This window comes from Microtus pennsylvanicus, chromosome 4 (genome assembly GCF_037038515.1).
Source record: "Microtus pennsylvanicus isolate mMicPen1 chromosome 4, mMicPen1.hap1, whole genome shotgun sequence".
NCBI classification, from domain to species: domain Eukaryota; kingdom Metazoa; phylum Chordata; class Mammalia; order Rodentia; family Cricetidae; genus Microtus; species Microtus pennsylvanicus.
This window is the reverse complement of record NC_134582.1, coordinates 8,609,933-8,633,328: the sequence shown is the minus strand read 5'-3', so window position 1 is coordinate 8,633,328 and position 23,396 is coordinate 8,609,933. Positions and strand designations below refer to the sequence as shown.

Sequence of the window (23,396 nt, the reverse complement as noted above, 5' to 3'; positions counted from 1 at the left end):
TAACGCCCTTGCCTCTTTTGGATCCCATGCTAACCCCAGTGCCTGCCACAGCCCCTGATACATGGAGAGAGGCCCTCAATTCTGTCTTCAGTGAATGTTGAAGGAAAGGCTGTGTCAAAGTACAGCCAGTCAGTCATGCTTGGACTTAGAGTGCCTATAACTCTGAGTGATGGTTCTTGAAACCCTTCCTGCTGCCAAAATTCCTGGAATAAATGGTCCATAAACACTGGAGAATGGATCAAGTGACCCAACACATACCTGGCTCTCAATCAGCAAGAGTGAAGATGGTCGCACACCAGTTTGCTGACGCTGCATGTATGTCTGTGGTCTACAACAAAGGACAAAGCTCTTACCCAGCAGCTGTGTGTGTGTGTGTGTGTGTGTGTGTGTGTGTGTGTGTGTGTGTGTTCTACACATCTGTGAGGTACATTCCAGGTCACATTTTACTTCCTTTAAGAAGCATTGTTTGAGTTTTCCACCCAATGCATCTTCTAGCAACATCTCCCAAGCTCCGTTGATGTATATTACTCTATATAAGGCTCCTGGTCCTGTTGGCTTTGGTGGCCTTTTTCTTTTCTACAAGGTTTAGCTGTAAGTTATCTCAAGAATTGGGTCAGGTTTCACCTCCATCCAGAATACCAGCTGAATCCACTTTTAACATTATTCTTTGAATGCACTTACACATGTAAACACACACATCACACACACACACACACACACACAAACACAGAGTGTGGAAGAGAGAGAGACAGATAGAAGGGGATTCTTCCTCTCAGTTCCTTGGACATTTTGCCATCAATGCACTTGACAAACTATGCTTCAGTATTTTAATGTTGTTTATCTTGTCCACACCATCAGGATCTCTGTAATGCAGGACAGTATTTCAAATGGGTCTCTACACATTTCAGAGCTCGGTGAACACAAGGAGACATAGTCCAAGAGGATGCGTTCAAAGGCCGTGCTTCTCCTTGCAAAGAAGAGAGGGAGAAGCGGACTGGAGGTCATAGGACTGGGCTGCTTAGTCTCTTGCCCATTAGCAACTGTATTCAGCAAGGCGTTTTTAAGCCATTCAAGTCTCGTTTGGAAAGTGGGTAATAATCCTACCTCAGGGGCTCCTAGGAGAAGTAATTGAAGATTAAATATTAAATGAGATCATAATTACCTGGGATCACCTTAGTAAATGCTCACACTTTTTGTTAAACTTGACTGGTCCCCTGGAATGTGTCAGCCAAGTTACAAATCAGCTAGTGTTGCCTGGTCTTCTCAGATCCCAAGGAAAACCCTGTGTGGCCCAGGGGTGGAACCCAGCCTTCTCCACACTCATGCCTAACCGAAAGCACACACAGATAGCTGAGTTTAACCTGCTAACTTGGGTATCCTGCTGTTCTTTATGGATAGCTTGACTCAGAGAGGAAGTATCACCAGGTTCAGTCAGAAAGCCTCTCCCACACACCCGGTCTTCATTTAATGAATCAGGAAAAGCTATGAGGCGAGCCTCGTATCCCGTTCCAACTCAGCATCCCTAGGTGCTAAGTTTTATCTGCTTGGAAGCTCTTCAAAAGTAGAACTCCTTTCTTCCTTTGCTTTTTCAGTTCCTGTTGGTTCTCCAGCTCTGGTTGAATGGGATGAGATGAACTCAAACTTAAGCATAGGACATCAACTCTTGTGCTTAGGATCTCAGTATCAGTGGGACAATCTGAAACAAGCTACTAAGGCTTGAAACTGGGCACACTCTTAACTAACAACTCAGACTGCACGGCTTCTCACAATGGCACAATAGCATAAGCTGTGGGGACTGACTCTGGGACCCATCAAGTTTGCATGCTCAGTTTCAGCCATAACATCCTGCTTGCTGTCACTATTCTTCTGTGGGGTTGGGGGAAGAACACTATCAAAATAAAAGGGAGTGGCCTGTATGGAACCCTTACAGTTGAGGTTCTCAACCTGTGGGTCATGATCCCTTTGGGGTTAGACCAACCCTTCCACATGGGTCACCTAAGACCATGAGAAAATACAGATATTTACATTCAAATTCATAACAGTAGCAAAATTACAGTTATAAAATAGCCCTACATAAATAACTTTATGGTGGGGTTCACCACAAAATGAGGAATTGTATTAAAGGGCCACAGCATTAGGAGGGCTGAGAACCTCCAGCTTACTGTCATTATCAGTTAAATGCATATATTAACCCATAGATAGCCCTCAAGTGCCCTGATCCTGTTCTTAATTTATACACATGGAAACAAAGTCCTTTCTGTGCACAAATGTTATTTAACTCACAACACCACTGAACTCCAAAGAGCCAACATCAGGTAACCGCTTGAATGCCAGACATCCACCAGACACATGTAAAATGGGAATAAAGAGAGCATGCTGATTTTGGATGATGGCAGCAAACCAAATGAAAGTCCAACAGATGATAAGTTCCTTAATCTTTCTAGAAAGACCCTGTAACATGGAATGGAATGACGGGTATAGCACAAATTCTTCATCCCCTCAAACCATCTGATTCAGCAACTGCTTTGTGCATTGTCGTTTGACTTTACACTTCTGCAGAAAAGGAAATGCTAGGCCTACTGCAGAGTGAACAGATATTCTCTCCACCTCCCTTCCTTTACAATGTGTCTCCTCTAGGAATCCTGAACTGCCACCACCACATTGCTACTAAACTAGTCCGTCCTTCAATCATGCACTAGACTCCTAAGATAACTTCCAGCATCACGGGGTCTTTTGGGCCAGAGAAGAGCCAATCCTCAACCCACATGTTCATATATTGTTTTACTTTTCGTTCAAAACACACTTCTTTTGAATATCAGACTGCACCTGCAGAGCTGGTGACAAGGCAGAGCCTCATAGAGGGCCACGTGGTCAGAAGTCAGAGTTTTTCTCTAGGCTGTATACATGGAAATCTCTGAATTTCACACCATCTCTCAATTCAAGTCTGCCCTCCTAGCGTTTGGAGAACTGATCTTGGTCCTGCAGCCCAGCTCTGAGAAGCGGATGCCTTGACCTATGGGCCTATCCCTTCTGCCTTGCTGCCTCTACCTGCAGAGTACCGTGTGGAACCGGTTGCTCTCTCCCTGGTAGGTACGTGCCCAGGTGAATGATCTTCCAGCCTCTCTACCTACCTAACCAGGATCATCCCTTTGCTGTGGTGAAACTCAAGTCTCACATTCTCTTTGAAGCTTTCTCAGATCTGCCTGGCCCTGATAGCGGTTCTTGCACTCCTACTGCGCACAATTTAGTCCTCAATTTGACAGTTTTCTACATCATATCATTAGTATTCATTTCCTCGAGGGAATTTTAAATCCATACTTCAGTTCACTCCTGTCACTGAAGGTTCTCCATCTATGAAAGGGTCCTTATTTCTCTTCCTCCAACAAACACATCCTTCTTGAAGCCTTCCCTGATACACCTTAGCATAGACCACACAGAAGTAGCAGAACTCCACTTGGGAAAAGGTTCCTAATTTAGTTGAAAAAGGTTAACTTCCATTTTAGCTAAGCATGTCTCCTCAAACAGACCATCCAAGGGCAAACTAACATCTTATATCAGACTTTTCCCATCCAAGAGTACCGGGAAAAAGCCCATACAAACTGAAATGCTAAAACTCGAAAAATATTTGTGGACCAAGAACTTCTTAATAGAAAGAACTCTTACAGACAGTGTTAGGAGCAAAGAGAAGGCCTATGGTGGTCTTATGTCAAATCATGCTTTCTGGCCACCATACTATGCTTTCAAAAAAAAAAAAAGGTCTTGCTCAAATAGCAAAAGGTCACAGACATTGTCAGCAACAAGTACACAGAATTTGGCTCCCAAGATTTTTTATTCATTTCAAAGAATATGATGCCCCAGCTCTGAAAACCATTCCAGGGCTATAGTTGGATGCATGAAATTCAGCTAATACCATTCCTGTATCTCTCCAAGTCCCAAGGAACTCCAAGCAGTTCCTTTCCTTGAACAGAGTGAATCACTGGTAAATAAAGATAATAATAAAACAATAATAGCGATAATAATAAAGCTTTTTGTACAATGTGATTGCTCTTTTTTTTTCTTCTATTTTCATCCCAAATCCTTTGAATTTTATCCAAAATCCTTTCAAACCCCAAGATTCCTGGGGCTGGAAACCATAGCATCTGAATTGGTTCCATTATTTCTTCTTTCTAAGAATTCAACTGGTGTGCTTCTAGGTGATCCAGAAAACCCATGAACCTTTCATAGAGCCTGAAGACAAAGGTTTATTTTCCAGATCTCACCCCCATCCAATGGTGCAGAAAAATGTGGCTTTGGATTCCTCCTGATCCCACAGCACACACAAAGCAACCCAGGAGCCATTTTTTTCCATATAAGCATCCAGGGGCAGAGCAGGCAAGTCCTGTGGGGATGGAGTGACAGCCCAAAAGCAGAGAGTCTGCCCTGGCCTTCGAGCTCCTAATGATTTGCATCATGAAATGATAACCAGACCCCAGAGGTGCAAATGAAGCAGCCTCAGCAGAGATCCTGGATGCCCACAGGGCACAGGAGGTGATGGTAAAGTCCCCACAAGGATGGCAGCTTTGGACTTTCCAGAGTTGACTTTGTACCATCTTCACTGTGTCAACTTACATATTTCACCAAGGAGGGTCGGGCTTCAAAAGGGGTGAGGAGGATAATTTAACCCTTTGTTTCCTTCCACACTTCTTTGTGGTGTTGATTCATACTTACCATACCCTTCCCCTGCCCCCCATTCCTCCAAGCCTGTTCTTCTGCTCTAATTGGGGAGCTTCTCATTTAATTTACCCCAGGGCACCAACTTCCCCTTCTGTAACTCTTCCAACCACATCAAACACCAAGCTGAGTGCTTTAATTCTCACAGGGATTGGTTTGGACAGTTGGCGGGGGTGTCATTAAATGAGTTTGAGGAGTTCTATACTTTGAAGGAGAACTTTTAAAATCTCTGTGACATGTCTAGCTGCAGCATCCCAGGATTTCAGATGGGACTGCTGGTATCAGTGTTAACCTCCTCGCTTTCCAAAGAGTAAAGGTAAGAAGAAAGGCAGTAGGACTTGCTCCTCACCCACACTGATGGGTGGCCAGTCCAGCCTCAATCCTGCATCCCAAGACTCCACCTTCCCTTCTGTGTGGCTTTCTGCCGCTTCTCTTTCTGTGTAGTCAGGCTTGCCCAATCACCAATGAGCAGAAGAGCAGGCCGCTTGAAGCAGGGAAGGAAACGGAACGGTTAAGTGGCAGAACGAGCATGGGAACCGGGATGAACGACTGGAATTTTCAGAGACCATCAAGAGTGATGAGTGTTCGAGTGGGGAGGATACTCTAGGAGGCACTTAATAAACATTTGATTACTGAATGAATGCGTGGAACCACTGACTGAAAAGACACCCATGTGGTAAAATATCATTACCTCTTATGATTGGAGGGAGTAGCTGAGATTGGGTGATTTCCCCTGAAAGACAGCCAAAACTATAAAAAGCGATCAACATAACTGGTTATTACTCACTCTAAGAAGTCCTCCTGTGTTGCTTCATTTTGCAACGATCTGGTATACTTTAAAAACATTTACTCTTGATTGTTTAACTCTACATAAGTCGTATGATATATTCACGCAGCAGAAGTCAACCCTAAGTAGGCACAAGGCTTTGAGGGGTAAGCTTGCGCCTTTCCTGGATGGGTCTTCAATTAGAAGACGCAAGTGCAAGAAGTACCAAAGCAAGCAAGTCCCAGTACAAGAAGTACCGGGAGTGCTCCAGTCACAGAGAAAAGACAAGCAGATTGATTGAGAGTCTCTAGTGCATCTTCACAGAGAAGCACAGCGGTACCAGATGCCTTCACAGGTAGATGCTCCGGTTAAACAGGACCAGGTAGGGCACCTTCCCCATTGGATGTGACAACGGAGCAAGCTGAGGAGTTGAAGGGGACAGGGCATAGAATGCTCAGTGTCATCAAGGAAATCCATCTGAAGAACATAGAAGCCCTGTGTGTTGCTCCAAGTGGCACAGTAAGATAAACGCTAAGGAAAGTACAGCGGCTGGCTCAGGACAAGGAGAGCCAGGTGTCATGAGGGAGAACATAGAAGACTCCAGAAGCCGAGATACTGGGAAGAACATTCCAGGTTCTAGATCATTTCTCGTCTGTCCTAGGACAAAGGCATTTCTGCTATCATTCCTTCATTTTGGAGAGATTAGAAATTTTCTCTTAGATGACACATCTCAACCCCACGGAACCCTGACGAAGACCGTGTCACTGCCCACTGTGTCTCTTTCCGGCAGGTTTGTGTTTGCCACCTTTCTTCTCAAGATTCTTTGGTGAAAGAGCATTTCCTGAGCACCAGTACTTCCTTGAGTGCCACTGCACTGGCCACCACGTGGAAACCCAAGTCCTACACAGATGTAACACAATACACATCTAATCATGCAACCCGTACATGGAACACTGAGTTGAGTACCTCAACCGACTCCTCGGTCGATATGCATAGCTGTTAATTTTGTTAAACTACTAGACACAAGGGCTTCGTGGGTATTCTTCTTAGAGTGGGCTGTGGCAAATATAATCCCAGCATCAGTTTCCAAGAGGTAGCACAGAAAATCTCCAAGAGTTCAGTGACAAATTATTTGGGATAATCCTTACAACCCCTAGGACATAGGGACAGAGATATCTTTATCCCCATTTTTCTGGCCAGGTTACTGAGAATCAAAGGAGCTACATAAGCTATTGGGGTCACCCAGCCAGGAAGTGATGAGAAAGATCAGATCTTGCCACATCAGGTGTGAGGCTGCTCATGCTTGCACTGTCCCAGGTCAGCCACTAACTTGTACCATTGCAGCAACCTAATTTATTAATTCACTAATCTTCTGAGCAGGGATAAATATTTCTTTGGCTTCCTTCCTAAGAAGATCTGAGGGGGTGGATATGATATGAAGATAATTTTGAAACGAATAATATTCCATGAATATGAAAGGGAATATTTTTGGTAAGAAGAACTAAGTTAGATCAAGGAGATGACTTCCTGAGTAAAAATCAAAACATGTCCCCTCTCCTGCCTCAGCATTTGGAAAAGCTGAGTTCTTGTCCACTGTAGAATCCACTCAATTGCTCAGTCGGTGTCTTCCATGGAGCTATTTGTCATAACATACCATGGTCCACCATAGTTCTGGGAAGGGGACAGCTATTTCCTCCTAAGGCAGTAGTTCTCAGCCTGTGGGTCACAACCCTCACAGGGGTTATATATCAGATAGATTTTATATTACAATTCAGCAAATTAGCAAAATTAGAGTTATGAAGAAGCAATGAAATAATTTCATGGTTGGGGATCACCATAGATGAGGAACTGTATTAAAGGGTTGAAGCTTTAGGAAGGTTAAAAAAACTGTTCTACCTGTACCTATAAACTCACAATGGAAAACTTAAACAAATAATGACATTCATTTAATTCCAACTTGATGTGTCTAAGGGAACATAAAAAATCAACTGGGAGACTAGATGAAAATGGAAATAAAAACTAAGAACAATAATGCAAGTGAGAATCAATTTTGTGCCTTTGTGTGCTTTCTTTTTTGTATTTCTCAAGGGCTGGGATGGCTAAAGTATCCTTGCCTTCAGTAAGAGTATAGAGAACACCATAGATGGTGACACAGTTCTTTATTCCTAGCATTTGAGAGGCAGAAGCAAGTAAGTCTTCATAAATTAAAAACCAGCCTAGTCAATATCGTGAGTCCCAAGCTGGCACTAAGGCTTCACAGTGAGATCTTGTGTCAAATGAGGAGGAGAAGGAAGAGGAGGAATGAGAAGAAGGAGGAGGAGGAAAAGGAGGAGGAGGAGGAGGAGGAGGAGGAGGAGGAGGAGGAGGAGGAGGAGAAGGAGAAGGAGAAGAAGAAGAAGAAGAAGAAGAAGAAGAAGAAGAAGAAGAAGAAGAAGAAGAAGAAGAAGAAGAAGAAGAAGAAGAAGAAGAAGAAGAGAAAGAAGGAGGGAGGAAAGAAGGAAGACAGAAAAAAGAAAGATGGAAGGAATTAAAAAAATAACAAAAGTCCCACCCCCAACACACACACACACACACAGAGAGAGAGAGAGAGAGAGAGAGAGAGAGAGAGAGAGAGAGAGAGAGAGAGAGAGAGCAGTTCATATGGCAATAGCAATGGAAAGTTTGGATGCTAATGCCCATCAAATGTCATGTATCTTCAATGTGGCACTGTTGTGAATGAGAAAACTTAAGAGATGGGACCTAGCCTGAGGTCTTCACATCACTGGGGGCATGGGCTCAATGTTTCTGGGATCCCAAGCCCTCCTTATTTCTCTCCCTCTCCCTTCCTAGCCAGGAGGTAAGTGACTTTGTTCCACTATGATTTTGTTGTGTTTTGGATTTTTCTGTGATTCACCAGCACCGACAATTCCTGACCAAATACTTTTAAAACTGTAATACCAACATGGGAAAAACTTTTCTCCACTCTCAGTTATTTCAGTTGTTTTATCATAGTTGACCTAACTTCCTAACACACGGTAAGACTGGAATAGGGCTGAATGTTATCCCCTTCCTCCCAGGAACCTGGTCAAGTGACTTTCAGTGAGGATGCTACAAGGATATCTTCTATGATCTAATGTTGTGAGCACTCCAGGGGTACCCTTGCCCTTCCTTGAAGGGTTCTTTCATACCACAGGGCTCTGAACAAACATCATAATGCCTGATGTTAAGTTCTGAGATTCCTTCCACAATGCTAGTGTGTTAATAATAACGTACCCAGTTCTTCTGGCATGAGTAAAACTGAAGCAACTTGAAATGCCATCAGCAAAAAAAAAAAAAAAAAAAAATTATTTATTTCTCATCCCTGAGCATCGCAGAAAACAGAATCTCATTGGCTGGGTCTGTCTTCAATAGCTTTCTGGTTTTAATTAAAGCATCAAGTCTCCAAGGAAGAAACAGGCATTCTGGGAGGCCAGGGGAAGCCTGGCCAGCCAAGTGTTAGTTCCTTCATAGGAACCAGGAAAGGATGCTCTACACATCTGAGTGCACTCTCCTCTTTGCATATGCTACAGAAACTTGTGGCAGAGATTGCAGTAACAATGACCGCTGTGCAAGAATCCCCTCTCCTTGTTGAACAGTTTGTGACACAGAAGAAGTAATCTGGCTCCTAATAGAATTCCAAGTTAAGATTACAGCAGAAAAGTAATGGGAAACCCATACCAGAATGCTCACCTACTCTAGTCCTTCTTTAGCAATATTCTTCCTCCGAGCTCTTCCCATTGGCCATTTTTAGTTAAATTCTACAATAACCCAAAAGTCTGCTTTTTTTCCCCTCCCCTCTTTCACTGAGGTCAGGTATTTTTCAAAGTACCATTGTGCACCCTGTAAGGAATGACAGTTTGGGACCAGATGCTCTCCTGGCAGCAGGAGCTGTTTGCTTCCCTCAGGGACAGCTCCAGGCTTCCCATGGGACACCTAGAACTGAGCCTCCTGGCAAGGCCTTCCTATGTAGCATTCTGATGTTAACATGGAAAAGATCAGATTACAGCCTTGCTCTTGCCTGGCTCCTCAGAATCAAGTAAGGCAGTTACTTCCTTCCATGCTCCAAGTGACCCCCCTTCCTAAATAACACCACTGCCTGAGATGCTCCCCCTTTATGTTCCTTCCAGCCGTCCCTTCCCCCACCTCCAGTTTGTTTTTTTCCAGTGACACATCTATTTTTCCTGCTCAGAAAGACAAGTCCTTTCCCTCTGTCTCCTGACTGCCTGTGATCCCCACCTCCTCCCCCAGCTCAGCTCAGGTTACTGAAGTGGCAGCAGCTTGCACAGCCCAGCTCCAACTGCCATGCAACTTCCTCAAACTAGGATCTCTCTCTCTCTCTCTCTCTCTCTCTCTCTCTCTCTCTCTCTCTCTCTCTCTCTCTCCCCCCTCCCCCCCAGAAAAGGATCATGTGCCATCATGTGCCAAGCAGCAGTACCTGGCCTCAGTATTTTCTGCGACCATATTTCCTGCAGTTTAAACTGCCCTTCTTCAAGCACACTTGCCTTCTTACTCCTTTCTGATTTGCCTGGAACATTCTGTCCTAACATCCTTTTGCTGGTAAGGAGCAGTGTGCTGAAGCACAGGCTTAGCCACACAGCACTTTCCATGTAACTCTGCAGCCTGGAAATGGAGCTGGGGGAGAAAAGAGACCCGCCTCCTTCCAGGAGTTTAAGGGCAGGCAGTGGAAGGAAGCCACAGAAGTCAAGAGAAGAGGGAGGCAAGGATTGTAAACTGGCTGCATCTTGAAAGGCTGTAAACTCTCTCCTCCCCCTGGCCAGCTGGCACTACCTTCTCTTGCCAGCCAGGCTGTATTTAACTTGGGTGAGAAAGGAAACTCTTTCCTACGTCCCTAGATCTGGTCTCAGGGCTGAAGATCAGGCTGCAGATAGCATTCTTCCACTCCAGGTCTCTCTTCCCCACAGCACAAAGTGCAGAGGGGAATTTCAAAATTCCAGTTTGAATGAGACACATGAAGTTTCTCTGCAGGCACTATAAAACCATGGAGGATGGGCCTGAACTGCCAAAGAGTTTCAGTGACAACTTCTTCATGAAATCACTTTTCAGTGCAAGTTGTCAAGAAAAATAAATAAATCAATAAATAAAACAAGATTAAGATGGAAAGCAAATAAAAAAAGGAGAAAAAGAACGTATTTTTTAAAAAAGAAACTAAGATCAGTATTTCCATAAAGACCATGGTCTCGAACCAAACTTCAACAGGAAAGGTGTAGATGGTTGTAGGCAGGAGGACTAGGGGCAGCGAAGACAAAGTAGCTTCTGTAGTATTCTAGAATCACTCCCTTGTAGAAGAGAGTTTCTGCAGGACTAATACAAACACACACACGTACAAACACCACACATGCGCGCACATGCACACACAAACACACACACTGCCCTGTTAGTATCAGACATCAACCATGAGATATCAGGACAGTTTATTTGAAACGGAAACAAATCGGAAATCCTTCCCTCAACAGTCCTTTCAGACAGATACACATGCTGAGAATCCCACAAAGGCACATAAAGAATAAATGCGGCATCAGAGGGCAGTAACAACTCATAACCACACTCCCAGTATCTCTAGCCTCATCCCTACTTCCAACTGAACAACTTTCCTGATCTTCAACAAAATATCTGTAGTCGGGTTTAATTTCAGAACTGTAGTAGCTGGTATGGGTCTGGGAGGGGCGAGATAGGAGAGTGTACAGAGAGAACGTAGAAGACAGCATTTCGGCAGCAACTTATTTATTTATTTCTTTTTTTAAGGAGCAGCGTGCTCTACTGATCGGAAATTTCAATTTCCCAACAATGCTTCCATAACAGACACCGAAAACAGTGCCCCCGTTATCACCGTCTTGCTACACAGATCTGCCCAGTCCAATTTACTGACTTGGATTCTGAGGAACTTCACAGACAGTATTTTAGTCAAAGAGATAATGGTTCGAAAGACAAAAACAATAAATCCATACTGAAGGGTTTCCTTTCCGGAGTGATTTCCCTCTGGAAACCACCGAACAGGGAAGCCTGCGTTAATTCCCAAGCCCTGGGCTCCTGTACAAACGCACACAATGCGTGCTTTCAAAGGGGGCATTCTCTGCTTTTAAGGGAATTCCTGCCTTTTCACAATCCCCAGCCCGGAGATCACAAAAAAGAGACTCAAATCCACCGATTAAGATTTTTAAAAGAGAAAAACTAACACACAGCCAGAACACAAACATACACCAACCTTCATTGGCTGGACCACTTCTCGCCTGTTCTTCTATTAACGACACCTTAGATTCTGATACATTTACTCCACATACCCCCCCCCCCCCCATCCAACTAGGTTACAATGTAGCTCTCTAGCTCCACTTAACCTGCAAGTTACAAAGAGAGGGGGAAAAAATATCCTGCCGCCTCCCCACCCCTTTCCCTACCCCCTCCCTTTCCCCAGTCCACTTCACCAAAGCCAAACCCGCCAGCCCAGGCAGCCGACAGCAGGACCAAGGGAGGGTGCAGAAGGAGGGGGTGGGGAAGGGATCAGATTAGCCGAAACTCAATAAGCTCCCAGCCCTCCAGCCCGATGCTTCCACCATCACCGCCACCAACGGGCTACTCCAGTTAAGTCAGCACCACTGCCGACCCACCAGCCGGCTGAATCGCGCCCATCCCCGCGCAGCCTCGCGGGGACCTGCATCCCGCCCCCTTGGCCGGGTCCCCCACCCCCCTCGAGCCCAGTGCAAAGTCAAAGCCCCGGCGAGGCGACGTGAACTTTTGCATGCATGGTACACACCGCCCCCGGCCCCCGGCGCGCTGGGCCCGCGGCGCGGCAGGAGGCTAGGCACCCCGGCTCCCGCGCCAAGGTCGCCGCGCTTGCTCACCCATGTCCCGGCGGCTCCGGCTCCGCTGGCCTGGGCGCTCGCTCAGATTCCGCCTCCGGTCGCTCGTCCGAGCCCCCAAAGGTGCTGCTGCAGCAACTCCATAGCGACGAGCATCTGTCAAACGGCGACGCGCGGGGCGGGCCGCCCTCGCTCGGGGGGCGCCGGGGCCCCCGGGCGCGCAGGCGGCGGCGAGCGCCCCGGCCAGCCCCGCGCTTCCCGCCCGCCGCGGCCGCCTCCGCCGCGCCACCGATTTACGGAGAGAGATATCAAGGGGGAAAATGGCGTCTCCGGAGCCCGAGGAGTCCTGGAGTAATCACATTCACACACACGCCCGCACGCACACACTCGCACACACTCGCACACAGGCGCTCGGCGAGCCCGGCTAATTTTAGCAGGAACCAAATATAATATATATATGTACATATACATAAATATGCATATGTACATATATATTATATAGATTTCCCCGTCTCTCCGTTCAACGCTATTTTTTCCCTTTTCTCCAAAGGATGGATTGGAAGGTTTACAAAATGTTGCCCGGCTGGGCTCGCAGGAGGCGGCGCGCCGAGGGCTGGGGCGCTTTTGCTGAGCTGTGCAGTTCGGTCCCTGGCGCCCGCCGGCCCTGCCGCCGCTGGTCCGCCCGCGGTCGCTACTGCCGCCTCCGTCGCCGCCGCCGCCGCCGCTCTATGGCCGCGCCCGCCCCGCGCCCCCTCCGCGTCCCTTCGCCGCCCGCCCGCGTCCCCGGCGAGCGCTGGAGTGGGGTCGGGCCCGTGTGCCTGCCTCCCGCGCCCTCTCCCGAGTCCCGGAGTCCTACTGAAAGGAAGGGGGAGGGCGTGAGCGGGGGAGGGGGAGGATTGGAGCGGCCCGGCGGCGGAGCCGGCGGGGACTGCCACCCCGCGATCTGCCTCGGAGGGGGCGCGGGAGCCCACACTGCTCCCTCTGCGAACCCGGGCCGCTCCCCAGCCGGAGCCCAGGGAGGCGCAGCCGGCAAGCGGCCGGTGACCTCTCCCTCGACCGCCCCCCTCAGTGAATGTCGGTCAATTGGGAGGGAGCGGGCTCTAGCCCGGGGAGGAAGGAGAACAGTTCGGGGACGCGGATCCGGGACCCCTGGCCAGCCCCCGAGCCCCTCCCGCTCCCCAGCGCCCTCGCGGCCCAGTAGCTCCAGCGAGTCGGAGTCAGCCGCGGAGACTGTGCGGCCGCGGGGACCGCCGCGGGCTGGGCGCCGGTTCCCGGGCTCAACACTGCCACTATCTGACACAACAGGAGCAGTGTTGGGGGGAAGCTGCGTGCAGAGACGCGAAATGTGATAGGCTCTCGTAAATGGGTGCTCTTTTTTTTTATTTTTTTTAACCTGGTAATTACATTTCACTTCCAGGGATTTATATTTTTTGTTAAGCTACTTGTTTGCATTCAGATGCTCGTGTGCATTCCTTGTTATTCAGGAGAACCGAACCCTTGATGAAGGCAAGGACTAGGTGGGATGACTGACACACCGTTCCCTTTATAGTGTGGCAGAAATGGACAAGATGAAAGGAATGTCTTCCTTTTTTGACAAAATGTGGTTCTGTCTGAAATATCTCGGGGAGAATTTGTACTTGGATTGCAAAGGTCTTTCCTGGGCAATTGAGCAATGAGACCCCTTAGGTTTATGTCGACATCACGTGACAAAAAAATAAGAGGAAGGTGAGGATTATGGGGAATCTGCATGAGGTCTTTTAAAGTCTCTAGTAAACTTGGGGCTTTGAGAGGGCTCCTGGCTGTCATATTTTCTAAGGGTCTGGGGACATCTGGACTGAGGAATGGGAGGATTTGGAGCCACTGACTTCCTGAGTTAGTTTCCAGTATGAATTCTGCCACAGAACTGCACTTGGGTTTTTTTTTCCCCCTTGGATGTCCAAAGTGAGCCAAAGAAGACTGGTGAAGGTTTGAGTTCTTTGTCTTCTGCTCTTCAGAGAGCAGTTCTGAATAGGCATGAGCCTCACCCATAACGGTTACCGTTTCAACAGGTCTTTTATCATGTTTATATCGGAACATTGTCATTAGTAAGAAAGTGATGCTCAGTTAGAAAAAAAAAAAGTAGGGTCTTTCACCTGGCAATGGAGGCAAAAATTAAGGCACAGAAGCAAGGTTGAACTAAATATTCTCTGTTTTGAACGGCCATGCCCTTGTGTTCCCAGACTTCTGAATCCTAGACTTAAGTCTAGAGGATAATGACGGTACCTAGCCTGTTTCCTACATTTTCTCAAAGGAGAAGGCCTTTCAGAAATCACAGTGACTTTCCCACAGTATATAGCTGGCGGATGTCATAACCGGAGAGGGGGAGAGGGAGAAAAGTGTGTGTTGGAGGACTTGTTTCTTTGGTTTGTTTACGGGGTCCTTTGGTTTGTTACATTCTATGACGTGCTTCATGGCAAGCAAATAAAAGAACCCGTGTGCTATTCCACTACAATAGTTGTTTAAGTCTAAGTAGAGTGCACAGATGGTGTGCACCTGGGAGAACACCTAGTGGACTCCTGTCATCATAATGTAGAGGAAACAGTGACCGATTGCAAGTCATTAAAGTACAGTCATGAATGGAACCTATGCCCCTTACTCCTCACTGAGTGCTTCTTCCTTAATGGCCTGTCTTTCAGTTGTAAGAAGTGAGGGAAGGGAAGGAAACAAGGAGGTATGTCTTCACTCTTTGTCTTACATCTGTAGAGAAAACTTGCAATTCTGTTTATATTCATTTTCATTTACACTGGCATATTACATTACGAATGTAATGCTATTCAAACATAGTAACTGAGCATTCATCAAGTTGAAACCACCTTCCTGGATTATCTGTCTCTTGCTAACATAGAACTTGCCCTCAAATCCTGGCTGGATGTCCTGGGACTTCCTCTTGTCTTCTTCCTGAGCAGGCTACTTTTGGATTGTCCGAGCACAAACTCTCGAAGAGCAAGCCAAAGACTGATAAGTTAACACGAAAACAGTGCCGTATGAATTCAGACAAGGGTGGATCTGAGCACCAGATGTGAAATTCACGGTGCGCGTCTCTCACTCTTGCACATCTTCATTTTCAGAATCGTGTAGTCAATAAATTACTGCATGGTATAGAAGACGTACTGACGCTATGGTTGTGCGGGTAGGGGTGTAGATAAACCAGGATACAGACCCTGAACTCATAGAATTCACAGCTGAAAACACTGAAAGAGAAGGTTGGCTCATAGACTTCTATGCAGAACTTAAGACGGGAAGACCAGAAATGAGAAGCTTACCATGCAAACTGTGCAAGACGTAGACGACACAGGCCAGGGCTAAGATCAGAAGCCATGTTCTCTTTAACCCTGCTGCAAATGTATTGTTTGTGTGCATTGAACACACAGATCTGCTCTCGCCTGTTGAACACGTATCTTTTTTTCTTAAATGTGTTTTCTCAACAACAAATGTAAAATTCATGAGGGCTGAGCTCTGCCTTGCACGGACATTGACAATAAACGTGAGTGAGGGGTACTCTTCCTCTGAAACCACCATGTAGTGGATGCTACCAGCTAGATGGTTGCTTTGTGCTCCAGGCATCTTGGTGATTATCCTAGAAAATTGTCACAAGTGAGATGCTCCTCACCCCAGGATCTGTAAAGGAATAATGCAAGAACACAGACAATGGATCGCAACCCAGGGTACTTGAGAATTTGTTACATGTAAGCCTGAGCTGTAGTTCAAAGTATAAGAACAGTTTCTGCCATTTCCACAGGTAGAAAGGCACATGGCTACTTCATCTGTTCCTCCTTTAGTTGAGATCAAGGATTATAGTCCAATGCTCAGAATCATTTCCTTTCCTTTCCTCCGTTCAAATACAAGAGTCATTCTTGCCTTTCAGCAAGGTGAGTGTCCTGGCTGGTTTTGTATCAACTTGACACAAGCTAGAGTCATCAGAGAGGAAGGAACTTCAGCTGAGGAAATGCTGCCAGGAGATCCAGCTATAAGGCATGTTCTCAATTAGTGACCAATGGGGGAGGGCCCAGCCCGTGGCAGGTGGCACCATCCCTGAGCTGATGATAATGATTTCTCTAAGAAGGTGGGGTGCGGAAGCCCAGAGAAGCAAGTCAGCAGACAGCACCCCTCTATGGCCTATTTCATTGCAGCAGTAGAAACCCTAACTGAGACAATGAGGCAGCAAGGCTCCAATGCAATACTTCCTATTTTAAAGGAGAAACAACTGCTCGAATTACTGTGGCTTGGGGTCCATATTCACTTTTCTCCATCTTGAATGGGCTCAGCATTAATTTTTAAAACGTTCCAAATGCATTTGTTATGCTCTCAACATCTTTCCTGGGCCAGGTGAGAGGATATGTCCAGTGTGCTGAAAATAGGAGTAGATCTCCTCTTGGGTCTGGTCATTTTAACAGAAAATGCATTAGACTCAAGGGACTGACAGGTGCCACAATGGAGGAGCAATACTTCTGGAAATGGAGATTTGGAAGCATGCTCTAGGACGCAAGGAAAAGCACACACACATCAAGGTGGCTTGGTTTTAGACTTCTTTAGTGAGTCCTTTCATCTCTCCACTCCTCATATTCTGCTTTGAGAAAATGAGAACTCTGAAGTCTTCTGAGGACCAGGTCACAGCCAAAGAAACCCTCATTTGAAACCAGGAGAGTTTCGGCCTCAGCAGGGCAGAACAAATTGGGAAGAGTCAGAGAGAAGAGTGTGAGACTGTCCTTAAATGTAAGAAAAAGCATCAAGGAAGGTAAAGACTTGCTTGCAATTCCCCTGAGGATCAGAACAACTGCGGCGAACTTGCCCAGAGAACAAACGTTCTAGGAAAAAAGATCTCAACTCAACACAGTAGCAAACGCTGTGATGGCTCCTTGGGTGGAATAATCTCCATGCATATCAATGGGCTCCTGAGAAGCATGCCACGAAAGACTGCATGCCCATGCTTTCCTTTCTCTCATTCCAAGATTTTGCACTGTGCTTCCCCTAACTTCCCTGGACAGAACCAACCCCGGAGCTCCGTGTACATTGCTTGCATCTCAAAGCTACTTAACAAGGAATACGATGTGGAACCAATTCTTTAGAAGGATATTGACATATTATTGTCCCCAGACAGATATCCAGTTGCCTACTGGATCCTGTGGAGATTCAGGGGGAGGTGGAGAAGAACAGTCACCAGTCCTGTTAACACGGGTGTGGTTGACCCAACCCTGAAGATGTGAGCACTGGGGAGCTGCCCCCATTTCTCATGTGTCTTTGGTGGCATGGGTGGGGGAAAGAAGCCCCCACCACCACCAATGCTTAGGGCGGGTGAAAGAGCTGGCCTGTGGTCAGAAGAGTGGATCCTCACCAGTTGCAGCTTAGGGGAGCAGGTCCTGCATACTGCCGGGGCACTTCAACAGACCCAACCCTGTTAGCGGGGGAGCCTGGGACTGCTGTCTCCATTTCCCATCTGGTGGACCAACCCTTCAGCTGCCCAGGTCCAAACTCAGGGCTATAACTTGCCCTGTTCCAACATCCACCCCATCTGTGACCTGCTGCAACACCTGAAGGGACCTGACAGGCAGACCTAAAGGTACAGAAATGTCACAATGCAGGATGCCAGCGGAATGTCCAGGAAGAATCACAGCAGAGGCCCAGCATTGCATATGGAATGGAGACCAGGGACCTCGAACCAGACCACTCTTTGCAATGAACACTTTCAAGTAGAGATGTATGGATTAAAGGTATACAGTGAGACTTGTTGGGTCATTTTAATTCTGCCTCACCCTTTTATTTTTCTCATTTTATTTTCTTCATTTTTTTTCTCTTTAATTTTGTTTTATTCTAGGGGATGATGCAGGGACAGAGGACAGTTGCAAAGGGACGGGGAATGAATGAGATCAAGATACATGATATGAAAAATACATAGAATAAATAAATTTTATTTTAAAAAAAGAACAGTAACAATTCTGTGAATTTGGAATGACAATTATTTTTAAATTTCAATAACCTTTGTTTTGGATGAACATTAATTCTACATCATGAATGACCTGATGTATGAACAAGTCAAATCAATCAATAAATCTGTCAAAGATACAATGGAGAAGTAGACATTATATCCTTGGCTTCTACTTCTGCTCTAACCCTCACTGATTGGGTAAAGCAGAGTATGGAATTTGAATTGTTTCAGTCTCAGCCCCCTCATCAATAAACTGAGCACCACGGCCTTGCCCAAAGCATAAATCATCATCATGAAATATTGAGGAAATATCAGATGTAAAGCAATATTATGATACTCAATGATGTGGTTCAGATTCTGACTTGATGGTTAATGTAGGAAAGGATAATTTAAACCATCTCTTGCAGACTCAGCTCTTAATTCCACTGCTCCTGAGGACTTCTCCTTCCTTCTCTGGGAAGTAACCCTACTCTTCGTGTCTCCCACCCTGGCTCCCTTTCTTCTGTCCCTTCTTCTGAGTCTGTCATGGTTTCTCGCTGTCAGGGAATCGAACGTAACTATCATAGGACGAAAGTGTGCCTAGAGCCCAAAGTGTAGCCAACGATAGTGGTTAGAAGTCAGAGGTCCTTACCAGGTGCTGCAGATGGAGATTGCATCGAACTTGTGCCTTCTCTGCTAGTAGAGACTGACTTTAAAACACACGCATTCATGGGAGGGTCCTCCAAGGTAGTGGTGGCTTTTGCTATTTGAAAGGCAACATGGCCTGAGAATAACTTTCTTCTGTGGTGTTTATTATCAACTTCATTTCACTGTGATTTTTAGGGTGTACTACAAATCTGTGGTGAGACTAGAAGTATTCCCAGTTTCTATGGAAGTTTGGGTAAGCAGTGATGTTCACATCACTGTACAGCGCCAGTCTGTGGGGGGTCTTAGAGGGACAGCACAGCTCCTCCTCCTCATGGCCAATGAAAGCAATGGGTGCACAACTAGGTGCCTTCTGCTCATGGAGGGGTTTTTCAAAGGATGCAGGGGAAGTTTCCAGAAGGCAGATATAGGAGGAACGTTCAGAGTTCATAGAATAAGGAAGTTGCCTGCCCGCTCTCTATGGTTCTCCCCCTTCTTCCACTTCTCTCTCCCCGCAATCACACGGATTCTTGTTTGTACCTCTTTTCATCCTTCTGCTCCGTCCTTTCAGAGACAGATTTCCTTGGAAAGGATCTCCCTTTATCTCTTGATACCATTGGCTGTAACTGTAGTTTCCCTAACACTCTATGAAAACCTTCTAACAAGAGCCATGGAAATGAATTAGCTGGAGAAGCTGAGACAAGCTGCACACCAGCAGTTATCAAAACTGGGACCTGAAACCCAGCAATCTGACTTCAGAGTCAGCCTCCTTTTCCATTCCTCCATCACAGCCATTCTATTGCAAGACTGCCCAGCCAGGAAGCTGCAGGCAGAGAAGCGTCCAGGTACTTCCTCTGTCAGTGCTTTAGAAGGTACTGAATAAGCTTGGTTCATTCCTTCTAATCTAAACACATTAAGACTAGGACTTCAAATGATAGTGTTAGTAGGTTCATTAGCGATAATTTGAACCAAACATAGTAGAGAAGAGAGAAAAGGAAGGTACAGGGAGGTAAACGTGTAAAAAATGCAAGCTAAGCATAACAAGGCCTGGGTTAGAAACTAGTGCATGTCATACAGTTACATGGCCCTTCCCAGTGTAATCCCAGGGTAAGGCTGGCCTGTACCCTCTGTAGTCCAAGGAATAGAGAAGGGAGTGTAAACGAGCTCAGCAAACAATTAGCTCAGTGATCCTTCAAAGTGAGGATATTTACGTGTGTTATCTTTGATGATAAGAAAAAAAAAGCCTAGTGTGCCCCTTTGAGAAGCCAGATTTCCCAGATTTTCAAGCTGAGCTGTAACCCAAAGGCTAGGACACAGGGTTGAAGCCTTCACATTTAGACCCTCATTCTCCCAGGACTTAAGTATTTGTCTATTAAAGTTTAATACTATCGTAGTTTTCAAAGAAAAATGAAAAGAAAACTATTTGGGTTGGGGGAGCATTGGGAACAAGGTGCAGTTGGGTATATACATACCTTACTTCCCAGCACTTAAGGGTTACGTACAGAAATATGATATAAAGGTGAAACCAGCTTTGGATACACAGTGGAGACCTTATTTCCAAAGCAATACCAAAAGAAACAAAATCTAAAGCAGAGAATAAGCCACAGCTATGAAATTACACATTAAACAGTTCTTATAAACAAGAATGTTTCTCGTAAGCGGAAGCAGTGGTTCTGTGTCATATGTTTGTCGTGAGGACAGTTCCATTTTCTTTCCATACGCTAAGATTGAACACTGAAGGGTGCACAGAGCCAATTGCTACCCCAGCTTGGGCCACACCTTTCATTCGGTCAGGTATTGGCACCTTTTAGCTTCATGCCCGAAGAGAAATTAGCTGAAGATGATTCTGATTCAGTCACAAATAAAGACCAATTACAATAATGTGCAGCCTTGTTTCTACAGAACTCCAGCTAATTTCGCCAAGGTCATTTATTTCTTGATTCTCTCGCAGCATTTTAAGTGAGCACGGGCTCTCATAGAGACAATACCGTAGGTGTGCACAATACTGACTATAACCAATCAGGACCATGCATTATTAAAACTCTGAAGGGTGAGGGAAGCCCAATGTGCAAAAAAGAATATCCATCATCAAGCCATGCCTAAAATGTTTTCCAAGGTATTAATGTATGTGTACTTATATGTACTTCCATCCCCATCTTTAATGTCTAGGCGGTGAATCCTTAATCTCTTAGTTATGAGATCATATATATATATAAGATACCAAACACAGCACTTGACATTTTAGATGGCCAGTTGGCACACTAGGCAGCCTTCCATGTCATTTAAGTTATTTTTATCTCTTATCCAAACTATCATTTCTTCAAGCCACACTAACTTATGTATATGATGATCCTTTGGAAGTTATCACCATCTGTGCTAATGCTTTGACTACTAGGACAACTCTTGAAACAGAAACACAAGTTATAGACTTGTGGTGCACAGCACAGTCCTAGCTAATGAACGCATTTGCACACAGTAAAATTTACATTTAATCTTAGTGCATAAGATAAAATGTTAACATCTTCACATACTCTGTGCCTCTTCATGAAAGTCGTAGCTAAGCCATTTGCCTAATCTGAAACACAGAATGGGAAAAACCCAAATGCTTATTTTTTTTTAATTTCAGGATTTATTTATTTATTAATTATACCAGAGCATGCGGGAAAGAGGTCAAAGTTGTGTTGTATTTATTGGGAAGGTGAGGCAGATTCAGGAAAGCAGTTTCCTAAGAGGTCAATCATGTAGATATGGCAAACCTTCAATATTACCAGTATATATTCATAGCTCAGATAAAGGATCAAAGATAAGGCAGTAAATATGAGAAAGTAAGAGAGTAGGATGGTAAAGAAGCCAGGGTGGAGAACTCTCTATAGGTAGCCTGCAAGAAAGAGAAATTGCAAAAGTAAGAAAGGACTTATGGGTTTGCAAGGTGAGAGCTGGGCAAGTCAGGTCTTGGAAACGGTGGAGATAATGGCGGACACAACGGTGGACACAATGACGAAGCTAACAGAAGTTAGGTCTGATGAGATCACTGTGGAGCAGTGAGGTCCAAGCAAATGCCATTGTCTCTGAAACTTAAGTGGATGGTATTATGATGTTGAAAATTGAGTCTCTGGGACAGTGAGCCTTGTTCAAACATCAAATAAGTCACACTAACAGAAAGCTATGGCATTCGGGATGCTTGCACAGTGCCTGCTGTCTAAGTATTATTCTGATAAAAAGGAGAACTGAGAGGCAAACCAAAGTCTTCCTTAAATCACATTACTTTGACCCCCAGGATGGAATTGAAAATGACATATCAAGGAGATAATTGTTGATGGAGAACATGCTCGTATAGAAGCCTGTAGGCAGAGACTGCGTGTTTGTTTCCTGGATGCCCAGACCTGAATAATCACACAGAAACTATATTAATTACAATACTGTCTGGCCAATAGATTATGCATATTTCTAGCTAGTGCTTACAAATTGAATTAACCGATTTCTATTAATCTGTGTGTCACAACGAGGCTGTAGTCTACCCGGTAAGGTTCTGGCATTCCAGTGCCTGTCTCCTTCAGCAGCTACACGGTGTCTCCCTGACTCTCCCTTCTTTTCTCCTCTATTTCTGTTTGGATTTTCCAGCTGGCTTTATTCTGCCCTGCCATAGGCTCAAAGAAGAATCTTTATCAACCAATGGTGATAAAACATATTCACAGCATACAGAGGGAATCTCACATCATTTCCCCTTTTCTGTCTAAAAAAAAAAAGAAAGGATTTGACTTTAACATAGTAAGATTACATATAACAAAACAGTTATCAAGCAAGAATTATAGTTACAATATTTAGCCCATTTATATTTGGCAAATTAAGGAAAATTACTCTATCATCTATCCTATCTTTGTGAGTTTAATGTTTTATATCTATCCTATCATACCCTGTCCAGAAAATGATAAGTGAACCAAAGAGATAAATCATCACTTTACTTCAGTGGGTCCAGCATGTGCTTACTGGATACTAACTACTCTTAGAGATTTTCCTTTCCCCTTACCCCAGATCATCCCTAGAAACTGACCCTTCCTTCCACCAATCTTCAGAGATGCTTTCTGTATTTAGCATTGATGATCTCTTTATATATCTGATACTCAGCTCTGTAATTCTCATCACTATGAAAAAGGGGCTACAAGAAACATGAAGTCTTACCTACCCATACAGGAAAGAGAGGTGGGGAATAGCAGCAAGCCATCTGCAGACAGGTGGAAGTTCTGGCTAGCCAGGGCAACTGATTACTTCATAGACTTCCCCAGGGGCAGGTAGGGTTTCTTAGATGATTTGATGATTTGAAGCATCCTATCAGATCCTTCTAAACCTGTACCTCCTCATGCTTTGTTACTGATACTGTTAAACTCTCTGCATTACCTTCACTTGCCTCTGTTGGCTAAGCAGAACCTGAGGTTCAGATTTCCTATGATTTATATAAGTAAGCTTTTAATCCCACGGGAGGAAATTGGATCTCAATCACTAG

At 45.3% G+C, this 23,396-nt stretch overlaps 1 protein-coding gene across 1 annotated transcript in view; it reads right to left on the bottom strand.

The window, feature by feature from the left end:
- The window catches only part of Setbp1 (SET binding protein 1), a 336,450-nt gene extending 322,858 nt beyond the window's left edge, over positions 1-13,592 (bottom strand). Inside the window, exon 1 of the mRNA XM_075968205.1 lies at positions 12,352-13,592. The gene's annotated coding sequence lies outside the window, so the exon portion shown is untranslated. The remainder of the gene's footprint in view (positions 1-12,351) is intronic.
- Positions 13,593-23,396: the final 9,804 nt, after the last annotated feature.